Consider the following 13,644-nt stretch of genomic DNA (forward strand, 5'->3'; position numbering starts at 1 on the left):
CACTTATAATCCTAGCACTTCAGAGGTGGAAGCCGGAGGATCCTAAGTTCAAGGTCAATCCTTTCTTACATAGAAGACTCAGGGCCTAGACTAAACACCTAAGAATGGGGAATGATTAAATATTTGACTATTGTATAGTCAACAAAAACATGGTCAATAATCTAAACAACAACAAAGAAAATTACTTGTTAGCTTAAAAAAGACTAATACCAAAGTATTATCACATTATGATAACAATATACAATATAACAATTTATATTGGAGCTATGATTGAAAAGAAAAAGAAAACGGTTTAGGGTGATGAGATTACTAGCAAGTTATGCAGATGCAGGATGAAAGTGTTTCTCTTACCACTCCTTGATACCAATAGGCTTGCAAGTTTGGTTTCTCACATCACAACCACCAACACCCCAAACCCTCAACAAAGCATAGCTCCCTGCCTAGCAGTTCTCCTAGAAATGAGAAAAGCATGCTTCCTCCCATTGGAAAGATAGACAGTTATGGTGGATAATGACGAGGTAAAATACCAATTATTTAAACACGGGTCGGCAGACTTGTTTCACTGGAACGAGATTAAGGTTTTAAACAGAACAGATACTTGTCTCATGGACTAGGTGTTGGAGTCCATAAACAACAGGCAGACACCAGCATCCCGATACTAAGTGAACAGATGTGCAGGGCAGCATAACAATGAGGAGATGCCTTCAGGGCTCTTTTCCAGAAGCTCCCTCCCTGTTTCCTCTTGCCTTCCAATGCCTAGGGGGAAGAAAGCTGAAGAAAAGTAGACCAGATTGGCCCTGAAAGGGGGAGCAGTGGTTGACAGTGAATGATGTGCTGGAGCTCAGTGTCCTCCACCAGAAAAGGACAGAGGCTTGATGAGGAGTTATTAGACCAGAATGTGTAATGTTCTCCATTCAGAACATTAAGGGGTTTGCTGAGAATGGTCAGACATGAAATATCTCTGCTAAAACGTCAGAGCTAGTCACAGAGTGGTGGTGCTCTTGGGAAGGCTGAGGCTAAAGTACTGAGAGAAGGGTAGCCTGGGCTACATCTCAAAAAGTAATGAAACAAAGACAGATATGGTGGCATATACCTGCAATCCCAGCACTCTGGGAGGTAGAGGCAGGATGATCAGGAGTTCAAGGCCAACAACAATTATGTCTGGGGTCAGCCTGAAAGCTATATGAGAACTTGCTTTAAATTTTTTTTTCTTTCTTTCTTTTTTCTTTCTTTAAGATTTATTTATCAGAAGAGGGCACAAGATCTCATTACAGATGGCTGTGAGCCACCATGTGGTTGCTGGGAATTGAACTCAGGACCTCTGGAAGAGCAGCCAGTGCTCTTAACCACTGAGCCATCTCTCCAGCCCCTAAATTTTTTTTCTGAGCTGGGAGGTGTTGGCACATGCCTTTAATCTCAGCACTCAGAGACAGAGGCTCTGTAAGTTCAAGGCCAGCCTGGTCTACAGGGCAAGTTCCAGGACAGCCAGGGATATTCAGAGGAACCCTGTCTGGGAAAAAAAAAAAAATTGTTTTTCTTTAAATAAAAAAGTAATACTCCCAAGTGTTACAGAGTTGTGGTAAAAAATTTATAAATAATAATTTATATAATAAATAAATAATAAATTATAAATTGTTAAAGCAATTTAACATGCATAAGTAAAGCCAATAGAGCCTGGAGAGATGGCTCAATAATTAAGAGCACTTACTGCTCTTGTAGATGACTTAGGGTCGGTTCCTAGCAACCACATAGTAACCCACAACCATCAGTAACTCCACTTCTAGGGAATCATATGCTTCCTGGCTTCCCGTACACTGCAATCACATAATGTACATACATTCATTCAGGCACATACATATACACATAAAATTAAATAAAAATTTTTGAAAGAAAAGCCCAATAATCTCTACAGAAAAAGAGATATAAATGGCAAAGATAATTATTAGAGAATTTTTGAGAGAGGGTCACTGTAGTTCAAGCTGGCCTTGAACTCATGGTAATTCTCTTGTCTTAACTCCCAAGAGTGTGGTTACAGATGTTATCACCATATCAGGGTAGAAGTCTAAGGGCAATTAATGCTAGTTAGAAAAGAACAATGGAATAACTCATAAAATAAAAGGTATGATACAGATGAGTGACTTTGGCATACCTTGGTGTGGGCAATGTGCTGAGGAAGCAAGCTACGCTGGGAAGCTCTAGCACCCTTGCCTGGAGAGATCACAAACACCAGCCTACGCCAACGGCTCAGGAAGAATAGCTCGTGGCAGAGGACTGCCCTAAGTATCTGGACAGGCCAGATCCAGACCTAGTGTGTTCACCGAATGGCTCAGGGTGCACTGGCAATGGAGAACGATGAGGACCACTGGCTTTCAGTGAGCCCGACTGAGAACCAATTTTTCCCAAGGAAGAAACAATGGGAGAATAAAACAAACCAGAACTGGGCAAGGTTGAGGGAGAACAGGCTCCAGACCAGTCCAGACTATGCAATGGACCCTATTTCAAATAACAAAAGCAAACAACTGGAAGGCTGGCAGAGTGAGGGTAAGTTTTCACTTCAGGGAAGATCTATGGAAGAAAAAAGTGAGTATAAACTCCCGCTGTTTTTATAGGCTCTACTAGTTTGTCTGGGAAATTCTACCAAATACTTTAGTAAGGAATAAGGAACATCTTAATTTTGAATGGGGTCTCACCAAGTCCAACTGACCAATTAGAATTCTGTGAGGGGTAAAAATAATATATAATTTTAAATGCCTATGGCAAAATTAGTAGGCAGAATTTCTTGACTTTAAATATCAAAATCCAGGGCTGGAAAGATGGCTCTGAGGTTAAGAGCACTGGCTGCTCTTCCAGAGATAGGTCTTGAGTTCAACTCCCAGCAACTACATGGTGGCTCACAACCATCTATAATAAGATCTGGTGCCCTCTTCTGGAGTGCAGGAACACATACAGGCATTTATTTATAATTAATAAATAAATCTTTTTTAAAAAACTATCACAACATAAAAAAAAGAATTTAAATATCAAAATCACACTAAAAACCAAATCCACTAAGCTGGGCAGTGGTGGGCACAACTTTAATCCTAGCACTCGGGAGGCAAAGGCAGAGGGATCTCTGAGTTCAAGGCCAGCCTGGTCAACAGAGTGAGTTCCAGGACAGCCAGGGCTATAAAGAGAAACCCTGTCTCAGGAAAAAAAAAAAAAAAAGCAACTGAACACCATAGAATTTGAGTGACTGTACACCGTAGGTCTAGTTGTGCACGTGGACGTGGTTGTTATTATTTCTAGATAACCACAAAAATAGATAGATAGATAGATGATTGATAGATAGATGGATGGATAGATAGATAGATAGATAGATAGGTAGATAGAAGGTGTTAACCCGCTGACGAGTCCTAGGCTCAAGTTTCATGCTTTTATAAGTTACCTAGAATGCTGGATCTCAACTCATGAGACTATCTGTTCTACTTTGGATCTTGGCTATCTCCCAAAAAGCGGTGCACTGAAAGCTGGTGAGCAGCCATGGCTACACGGGAAAGATGGCGGGGGCACTGAAAGCTGGTGAGCAGCCACGACTACACGGGAAAGATGGCGGGGGCACTTAGAAGGCAGGCGGCTCACTGGCGGCAGGCCTCTGAAGGGGACACGGAGAGCCAGCCCCTTCCTTCTCTCTCTGTTTCACAGCTGCCGTAAGATCCTACAGTTGCTCTACCCCAAGTTTCCTCATTCAGGCCCAAAGTAACAAGGCAAATCGATTATGGACTGACACCTCAGAAACGATGAGCCTAGAGAACAATAAAAACAAAACCAAACCCACAACATTATTGTTTTTTGAAACAGAGTCTCACATTATACACTAGAATAATGAATTTAAACCAAGCTGTTCATAAAGAAGGAGGTCTGATATGCTAACTAGTTTCATGACAACCCGACACAAACTAGAGCACAGAGAAGGGAACCTCAACTGAGAAAGTGTCCCCACTAGAATGGTGTATGAAAAGCTTGTGGCTCATTTTCTTGACTCATGATTGATGTAATAGGGTACAGCTCACTGTGGGTAGTGTCACCCCTGGGCTGATGGTCCTGGGTACCATAAGAGAGCAGACTGAAGGAGCTGGAGAAATGGCTCAGCAGTTACTAGCATTGACTGCTCTTCCAGAAGACCTGGGTTCAACTCCCAGCATCCACATGGCAGCTCACAACTGTCTGTAACTCCAGTTCCCTGGGATTTCACATCTTCACACCAATGCACATAAAATAAAGTTAAAATAAATTAAAACAAAAAAAAAAAAAAAAAAAAACACCACTGCTCCCAAGACCTGCAGGAGCTTCCACCTAGACTCTGGAAGGGACATTGGTCATTGAGACACTGCTTCCATGGATGGTATTCAAAGGAAGTTAGCAAAATCACCAACTAGATCAAAGGAAACGTAGGGGGAGGGGATGCATATTTCTGGACCCAGAACCAAGTCCCAGACTAGGAACGGTAGAGCTAAAATAATAAGGAGTTATGAGCCCTAAGGACTGGCTTTCTCCCCACTGTGTGGCCAGACTTTGATTCAAATGAAAGATTAAACTAGCCTTAAGGACTTCTGAGTCCTTGAACAGACAAGGCTACCACAGCTGGGCAAATTCATGCACAGCTAATAAATTTCTACTAAGTATGGACTCTGAAGGTGGATAACAGATCCTTCCATACACATCACAACTCTCCTGGACATAATCGAGGCTTGCTTATAGGACAAGTGGCCCAAAAAAATCACACATATTCTAGTGAATGGCTAATGTTTCACTCCATGAGACACTTGATGTTCAAACAATTAAAAACAGAAAAACAGCCCAAGGAGCCTCCGCCTTAGAAAAGCAGATAAGAAACAGCTGTTCTGTGGCAGGCACAGGCATTACACAGGATGTAAGACCAGAAGAGGACCTCCAAAATGATGGTGTCTGGTAACTTCCAAGTGCCACTGTAGACTGCTGTGGTCTGCCTATAAAGCATAAAATAAACAGGGCCAGCAAGACAGCAGAGCAGGTAAAGGCACCAACTGCCAAACCTGAAAACTGTTCAAGCCCCGAAACCCACATGGTGGAATGTTGTGGAATATTCCTTTACACCGTGCGAAGATGTGTCACTGTGATTTAATAAAGAGCTGAATGGCCATTACCTAGGCAGGAAGAGGTTAGGCAGGACTTGTGGAGACAGAATGGAGTCAGAGAGGAATAAAGGCAGAGTATGGGATAAAGGGACCAAGGCACATAAAAGAACATAGATTAAAAAAATGTGGGTTAACTTAAGTTATAAGAACTAGTTAGGGACAAGCCTAAGCTATAGGCCGAGCTTTGATAGTTATACGTCTCTGTGTCACTTTTTGTGAGCTGGTGGCCCAAAGAAAAATCCACCTATAGTGGAAGGTGAGAAACAACTCCTATACATTGTTCCCTACCTTCCACACAAGTACCATGGCATGTGTGCACATACACACACAAAGAAATAAAACGTAATACATGTAAAACAGTAGTAGCAGTAGTAGCAGCAGCAGTAGTAGTAGTAACAACAATCTGCAAATGACTAAAACAGGCACAGCAATTCTGACTCAATAGGTCTGGGTCAAAGCTTCCTGGTTGTTTCTAGAACACTGTTCTACTCCAACCTCTTGATTTTACACATGGAAAACTAGGGTTCAGCAAAGGGAGTTTATCAACAGGTTACAAAAGCTTATGCTTACGGAGACCCTGCTCTGGAACTCACACTAGCCACTGAAGCACGGGATCCCTACGGAAGTCACCCTAGCTTCCTGGTTTTCCTTACTCTCCCAATATTACAGTTGTTTTCAATAAAATCTTTGCTTTCCTGCCTTTCCAAACCTTTGGTAAGAACTCACTAAATTATTAACTGCACTTCTAGACTTGGCACTCTCCTTAGATGTCTAACAGACACCTCACATCTACTAGACCTAATAGCAACTTCTGATTTCCTTACACTCATCCTTCCTCAGTAAATGACACTGCCATTATTCCAGGTGCTGAGGTCAAATTTTTTTCTGCCCTTCATACCTTCCACCTAACCCACATGCAAATACCATGACTATACTTTTTTTTTTAATTTTTTTTTTAAGATTTATTTATTTATTATGTATAGTGTTCTGTCTGCATGTATGCCTGCAGGGCAGAACTCATTACAGATGGTTGTAAGCCACCATGTGGTTGCTGAGAATTGAACCTAGGACCTTTGGAAGAACAGCCAGTGCTCTTAACCACTGAGCCATCTGTCCAGCCCATGACTATACTTTTAAGATACATCCAAATCCAGCCATTTCTCACTACGAGCAACAGCATCACCTCTCCTGGATTCCCACCATGGTCTGGATTCTGCCCCGGCCTATAACAGACATGGTGAACATAACAGCCAAATGCTGCTTTGAAAATGTAAGTCAGGCAATGCCCGCCTCTCGTGCCTCTCCAACATCATCCTGTCTCCTCCTGAACAAGCTCCAGTCTCTCCTGCAGCCTATACAGCCTGCTGCATCTCACTGGCATGCCTCCTCCACAAGATTCTGTCCTATCAAGTCTGTCATGGCACCCATCGATCTCCTTACCATTCCTCAAGCATTCTGGCAATGCTCCTGCCTCAGAACCTGTATGTTCCCTGCTTTCTCTGATCTACAAGTCCTTGCCCACTTGGTACATACCTATAATCCCATAATTTAGGAGGCTGAGTTGGAGGTCAGCCTGGGCTACACAGAGAAACAAGATGAAAAGAAAGGTTCTTGTTCTAGGTCCCTGTGGGCTCACCTCCTCATGTCCTACAAATCTTTACTCTATATGGGTGCTCTCCACAACCATCCCTAGCCCTAATCTCCAGCCCTTTATTCTGCCTTGCTTTTTTTTTTTTCCATAGCACTTACGATCACTAAACATATACTACCATCCATTTCCTTATTTGTTTACAAGTCTCACTGTGTTTACTGGAAGGTGATCCACCATTAGAATCTCCCAAGATCATTTGTTCAGAGCTGAGATTATTCAAGGATAGTCACCAATTCCCAAGTAAATTTATTACCAGTCAAGTATTAGGCAAATGAGCAACATGTTGTGTATAGTTTCTAAGACTTGGAATCCCGGGCTAGAGACTAAACCCAGGTCACTATGCATACTGAACATACCCTTTACCACTTGCCTACAGCCTAGCCTCTGAAACTTTCATAAAGAAAGGCCTTAAGGGGTGGCAGGCCTTGTGAGTAGGAAAGGATCTATCTATCTGAAGTAGCCCTTGTCTATGATTCCTGGATCCCTACAGAAACTGATTGATTAAATCTAAATATTTTATCAGTGAAAAAGCATCTATTGGCCAAGGTCCCAGGATAAGGACATCTGTCTGAGCATGAGATCAGTGAGAAACCAGTGGAGATGAAAGGCTAGCTCTAAGATCTAGGAGCTAGGACCCAGGAGGAAGGCACAGGTTGATCCTAAGTCATAAAGGGATATAACTTTATGAACACACTAAATTCCACTAAATTATGTATTGTAAAGGTACTGAATGGTATGTGAGTTTTCCCACAATAAAACTGCTGTGTTACAAGAAAATGGAGTAGCGGATGGAGAGATGGCTCAGTGGTTAAGAGCACTAGCTGCTCTTCCAGAGGAACCAGGTTTGATTCCCATTTGACCCAGGCTAACACCTGTTTGTAACTATAATTGCAGGAGATATAATGCTTTTTTCTGGCCTCTGAGGGCACCAGGCACACATGGTATACAGATGTACAGACAAAAACACCCATACACATAAAATAAAAATAATCAAAATTAAAAAGAAAACAGAATAGAAGCAGAGTGGGTAGGAATTATACAGACTATAAAGCCCACTGAGCAGTAGAAACTAGACTAGGCAACAAAGTCAAAGAGCTGGGGTGTGGATAAAATCTGATACTTTGTAGTCTGCACTTATTTTACCTTGCCTTACTTGCAAACAGATCTCAGCACTACCTGGGCACTCCACTTGTGAGAATACAACACAAACACTTGAGAGAAAAGGAGACAGTAATCCTTGCTCACACACCATCTTAAAGAATCCCTCCCACTGAACCTTGTAAAAGCATCGTGTTTTGGTAGTAAGGATGCCTCAAAATTAAGCAAGAGTTTAATAATGTCAGACGTGATAGAAACCAAATCTCCATTCCTGAGAGGAGAAAGGAGCCATTCCACAGGACCACTGGTCCTATCTCTGGCATCACCGTCTGGCGGTTCTGAAGCTGCCCCTTACTCATCTCATCTACCAAAGCCAACAACAGTCGAAAAGACTCATAAGCTAAAATGTTACAGAAACACGAGGACATACTGCTAGCCTTGGAGATCTCTGTGGTTGCCACAGGAGTAGGTAATAGAGAAAGAAGGGGCTTCTGTTAGCCGCCCCGACACATGCACAGAGGTTCCTCAGCTTACAATGGGATTTGCTGCAGAAAAGTCATTCATTTTAAATTAAAAATGTAAATAAAAATGTAAGCCTAGGGGTTGGTAAGACAATGCCATGGGTGAAGAATGCCAAGTCTGATAACCTGCGTTTGATCCTCCAGACCTACATGGTGAAAAGAACCCACTCCCCAAAATTGTCCTCTTCTTCACACACACACACACACACACCATGACAAGTGCACACATACTAAGTACTAAATAAATGTTTTATTTTTAAATGTAATCCTGATGTGGAAGTGCATGTCTATAACCCCATCATTTGGGGGTAGAAGCAGTAAATACTCAGGAGTTTAAGCCCAGCTTGGGCTACATGAGACACTGTTTCAAAAACAAACACAATTTAAGATACCTACTCTACTTATCTGGTTTGAATGTTTCCTTCACAATTCACACTGAAATTTAATAACCATAGTGACAGCATTAAGGGGTAGAACTTGATTTTTCTTCCTTTGGGGTTCAGAAGGTGACACAATGTCTCATACAGCCAAAGATGACCTTACTCCTGATCCTCCTACTTCTTCCTCCTAAGGGCTGGAAACACACGTAGTCTGGGGTGGGGCTCTTGAGAGGAGACTAGGCTATAAGGATTCTGCTCTCATGAATGGATAAAGGAAGGAGTGGTTCTTAGTAAAAATGGTGGGTTTCTGTCTCACATACATGCCCACTACTTCATCTTATACAGCACAAAGGCCCTCACCGGAGATGTGGCCTTCTGACCTCAGACTGCCCAGCCTCTACTGTTTATACATGACTCAGTCTATGGTATTCCTCTTACAGCAGCAGAAAACAGACGAAGAGACCCACTAAGCATCATAGATTGGCCACATAATACACTACCATATGGGTGGTTCATCCATGTGATCTCATGGCTAGCTGACCAGGAACTGTGGCTCAATGCCACTGCCCAGCAACAGCCAGAGGACGATGAGAATCCAAATTAGAAGTGTCTCTCCTGAATGCCTATCACTTCACACTACTGTCTAATCAAACCAGAAAATGAGGAACTCAATGTACTCTTCCCTTCCCATCCACCTCTGTTCCCTACTCCATGTACAGTCAACCATATATCTTTCTTCCTTTTTCCCTCCCTCAGTCACCTTTCTTCTCTCCAGAGATCTGGGTGGCCTCTCACCATAACTGCCCAGCCCTAAGGGCAGTCAGCCTCTACTCTAACCTTAATCTGCAGGAAAGTGATCCCAGCCAAGGCAGACTCTCCCTAACAACTCATCACAGCTCCAGACACAACATCCAACCAGCTGTATTTACCAGTGTGCCCACTGTAATGTTCCTGTTGATCTAAGAAAGTAGTTCTCAACCTACGGGTCTCGATCCCTTTCATAGGGGTCAATTATCAGATACCCTGCATATCAGATATTTATATTACAATCCATAACAGTAGCAAAATTACAGTTATGAAGCAGTAATGAAAATAATTTTAGAGCTGGAGGTCACCACAACATGAGGAACTTTACTCAAGAATAAAGGGTCACAACATTAAGAAGGTTGAGAACCACTGATCTAAGGGAATATCGGGGAATATGTCCAATGGCACATCACCTTTTTATCATCAGACAAAATGGAATAGTAAGGGTCCTTTTGTTAGTGGATGTATAGGCATGAATCCTTTGGTCCCAGCTACTCAGAAAGCTGAGGCAGGAGGATTACTCGAGCCCAGGAGTTTGAAGCTAGCCTGAGTAAAATAGTGAAATCCTATCTTTAAAAAAATAAAAAAAGCCCCTGTCTTCCTTTTGTTTGTTTGTTTGTTTGTTTGTTTTGTTTGTTTTGTTTTTCTGGTTTTTCGAGACAGAGTTTCTCTCTGCAGCCCTAGCTGCCCTGTAACTCACTTTGTAGACCAGGCTGGCCTTGAACTCACAGAGATTCACCTGCCTCTGCCTCCTGAGTGCTAGGCTTAGAGGGGCATACCACCCACACTCAGATGCCCTTATCTTTCTTATTTTTTAAAGATATATAGTGAAACACTTACAAATATAATGATATGCTACATGGGATTTGCCTCAAAATAACCAAGAACAGGAGAAGGAGAACAGGAGGGCACATAAATGAAACAACTGGCTACAAACTGCTGAGTGAAGATTTTAATCAAATTATTTTCTACAACATTTATGTTTCAGGAAAATAGTCCCTTGCCCAGTGGACTCCATGGGTCAAACTAGATAAGCCTGTAAGTTACACCCATCAGGATAGGTAATAATAATATGAACAAACAGAAAATAACAACTCTTGGTAAGAATGTGTGAAACTGGAAGCCTTGTGCATTGCTAGAAGGAATATAAAATGGTATTACAGCTGGGCGGTGGTGGCGTACATCTTTAATCCCAGCGTTTGGGAGGTAAAGGCAGGTTCTCTGAGTTCGAGGCCAGCCTGGTCTACAGAGGGAGTTCCACTACACTACAGTTCCAGGGTTACACAGAGAAAACCCTGTCTCAAAAAACCAAATAGGTAGGTAGGTAGGTAGGTAGGTAGGTAGATAGATACATAGATAGATATTGCCACTATGGAAAATTCCTCAAAAAATTTTAAAAAGAACACCAAATGACCCAGAAGTCCATTTCTAGGTGTATGGGCCAAGCATGGGAATGCAGACCTTTAATGTCAGTATTCAGGAGGCTGACGCAGGAAAATCAAGTTCAAGGCTTGAGCTACAGAGCAAAACCCTGCCTCAAAATAAACACATACACAACACACACACTACAAGGCCTCAAAATGTCTACATACTCATTTATAACAGCCACATTTACAATACCCAAAGGTGGGGCAACCCAAGCATTTATCAATGAATGAACATATTAACAAAATATAAAATATATAAAAATGGAATGTTACTCAGTCTGAAAAAGGATGGAGGTTAGGGATATAGCTCAGTGGTAGAATGCTTGCCTAGCATGGATAGTCTTGCATTCTATTCATATGACTGAAGGAAGGAAGGAAGGAAGGAAGGAAGGAAGGGAGGAAGGAAGGAAGGAATGGGGGAGAGACAAGGAACTCTGGACACACTACACTATGGACAAACCTTGAAGACAGTAGTGATGTAAGCCAGATGTTCCATTTCCATGCCATCCCTAAAGCAGGCAAACCCACAGACAGACAGAAGAATGAAGGTGGCCAGGAGTGTGGGGACACAGACGGGTATTAATGGACAGAACTGGGTGATGGATGGGGCGACAGCTGCACAACTGCAAATGTACTTACTGCCACCGCCGCCGCTGCACATTTCAAAGGAGGAGACCTGTTGTATTTTACCACCAAAATGAAACCCAACAAACATAAAAGCTCTCTTGTAGCCAAACTCAGCTCTTCAAGGCCAGCTCAGGTCAACCTAGACATCATACCTTAGTGAGGTTCTCAAAACAAGGGTGTGGTGAACGCTGCTGGGGGAGTAGAAAAACTACCTAGGCACATGGTCTAGAGTCCAATCACCACCTATGGAAAGAAGAAAAACAAAATGCTTTTAAATGGGTTTAAAGATAAATGTTAAAGTAAGGAAAGAATTGAAGAAAACTAGAAACAACCAACCATCCCAGTATAAGTACACCCCTGAGTAAAGCCTCTCAATTCAAAGCTAGTCCCACAAAGGCGAAACTTCCAGCCCCAGGCCTACCCCCACCTCTACACAGCATGGTGGACAGAGCATAAGCTCTGCCTAGATAAAATCCTGACAGCTCACTAGCCATGTAACCTTGAGAGAGCACCTACACCTGGGTTTCTGTTTCCCGTATGTAACATGGAGCTACCACACAGTGAAAGCAGTATTCATGATGTTCTGCCAACCCTGGTGGCAGGCAGGCCTCCCCTCACACCTTCCAGATCACCAACAGGAAGAAGTGCATGCAGAGCGGACAGGAGCAAGCAGTCAGGCAGCTTTGCCCACAGCTCCCCAGCCAGTGTTCAGGATGCAGCCCACGGAGGCTGAGGAAGCTCGCCAGGACAGGAGTGGACCACAGGGGAAACCACAGGTAGGAGGGGCTGAGGAGCAAGCACTAACAACTGATGGGAGCCAAAGAAGGGACGGGAACAGCTGGCAGAGCTTTTCTTTATTAGGTGGTTTTTCCAGACTGGGTTTCTCTGTGTAACAATCATGGCTATCATGGAACTCATTCTGTAGGCCAGGCTGGCCTCGAACTCACAGAGGTCCACCTGCCTCTGCCTCCCAAGCGCTAGGATTAAAGGCGTGCGCTACCACGGCTTACTTAGGTGGTTTTTAACTATAGCTGGACCTGAGGGATTACCTTGGGTACTTTGGAAACTGTTAATGCTTGGCCACTACCCCAAGATTTAGATTTATTTGGCCAGTGTTCTGAAACACTAGTCAACAGTCTATCAGTACTCACAAATGACAGGATTGGAGAAGAGTGTGATAGTACACCTATAATCCCAGCATTCAGAAGGCCGAGGCAGGAAAGTTGAAGGTCAGCCTGGGCTACATAGCCAGCTAGACCCTGTGTTTAAAAACAGGAAGGTGATAGAAAGTTGGCTCAGTGGTTACGAGCACTGGCTGCTCTTCCAGAGGACCCAGGTTTGGTTCCCAGCACCAGCATGGTGGCTTACAACTGCCTATAACTACAGTTTCAGATCTGACATCCTCTTCTGACCTCCGCAGGGAGCAGGCATACACATGGTACACACATATACATATAGGCAACACTCATACACGTAAAATAAAATGTAAAAGCCTAAATAAATAATAGCGGTAGTGGTGCACATATTTATGACAGTGCTTGGGAAGCAGAAGGAGACAGATCTCTGTGGCCAGTTTGGTCTACAGAGCAAGTTCCAAGACATCCAGGGCTACACACAGAGAAAACTTGTCTCAAAAATAAATAAATTATAATAAAAAGGAAAATAATCATATATGATGAGGCACACTTGTCATCTGAGCACTTGAGGCAGAGAAAGGAGGATCAGGAGTTCAAGGCCAACCTGGACCATAATGAAACTCTTTAAGAAAAGAACAATTTCTTTCTAATAGGGAAAAAAATAACGAAATTTTTTTTTAGTTGGGGGAAATGTCCTATCATTGGCCTGGTGATACATGGGAGATGGATGTTGAAACTCACTAAATAGCCCGCCTTTTCTACGCTCTCATGTCCCAAGTGCTATTCCAATAAAGCTGATGACCCCAAACCTTGGAGTTGAACGTTTTAAACTAAAGGAAAACCG

General features: G+C 42.9%; 1 protein-coding gene across 4 annotated transcripts in view; it reads right to left on the minus strand.

The window, feature by feature from the left end:
* Nucleotides 1-13,644, minus strand: part of Znf592 (zinc finger protein 592) — a 51,774-nt gene that overhangs the window by 20,905 nt on the left and 17,225 nt on the right. For all 4 annotated transcript variants that reach the window (XM_059272364.1, XM_059272362.1, XM_059272363.1 and 1 more), the window contains one exon: nt 11,817-11,907. The gene's annotated coding sequence lies outside the window, so the exon portion shown is untranslated. The remainder of the gene's footprint in view (nt 1-11,816; nt 11,908-13,644) is intronic.

This window comes from Peromyscus eremicus, chromosome 1, assembly GCF_949786415.1.
Source record: "Peromyscus eremicus chromosome 1, PerEre_H2_v1, whole genome shotgun sequence".
Taxonomy (NCBI): domain Eukaryota; kingdom Metazoa; phylum Chordata; class Mammalia; order Rodentia; family Cricetidae; genus Peromyscus; species Peromyscus eremicus.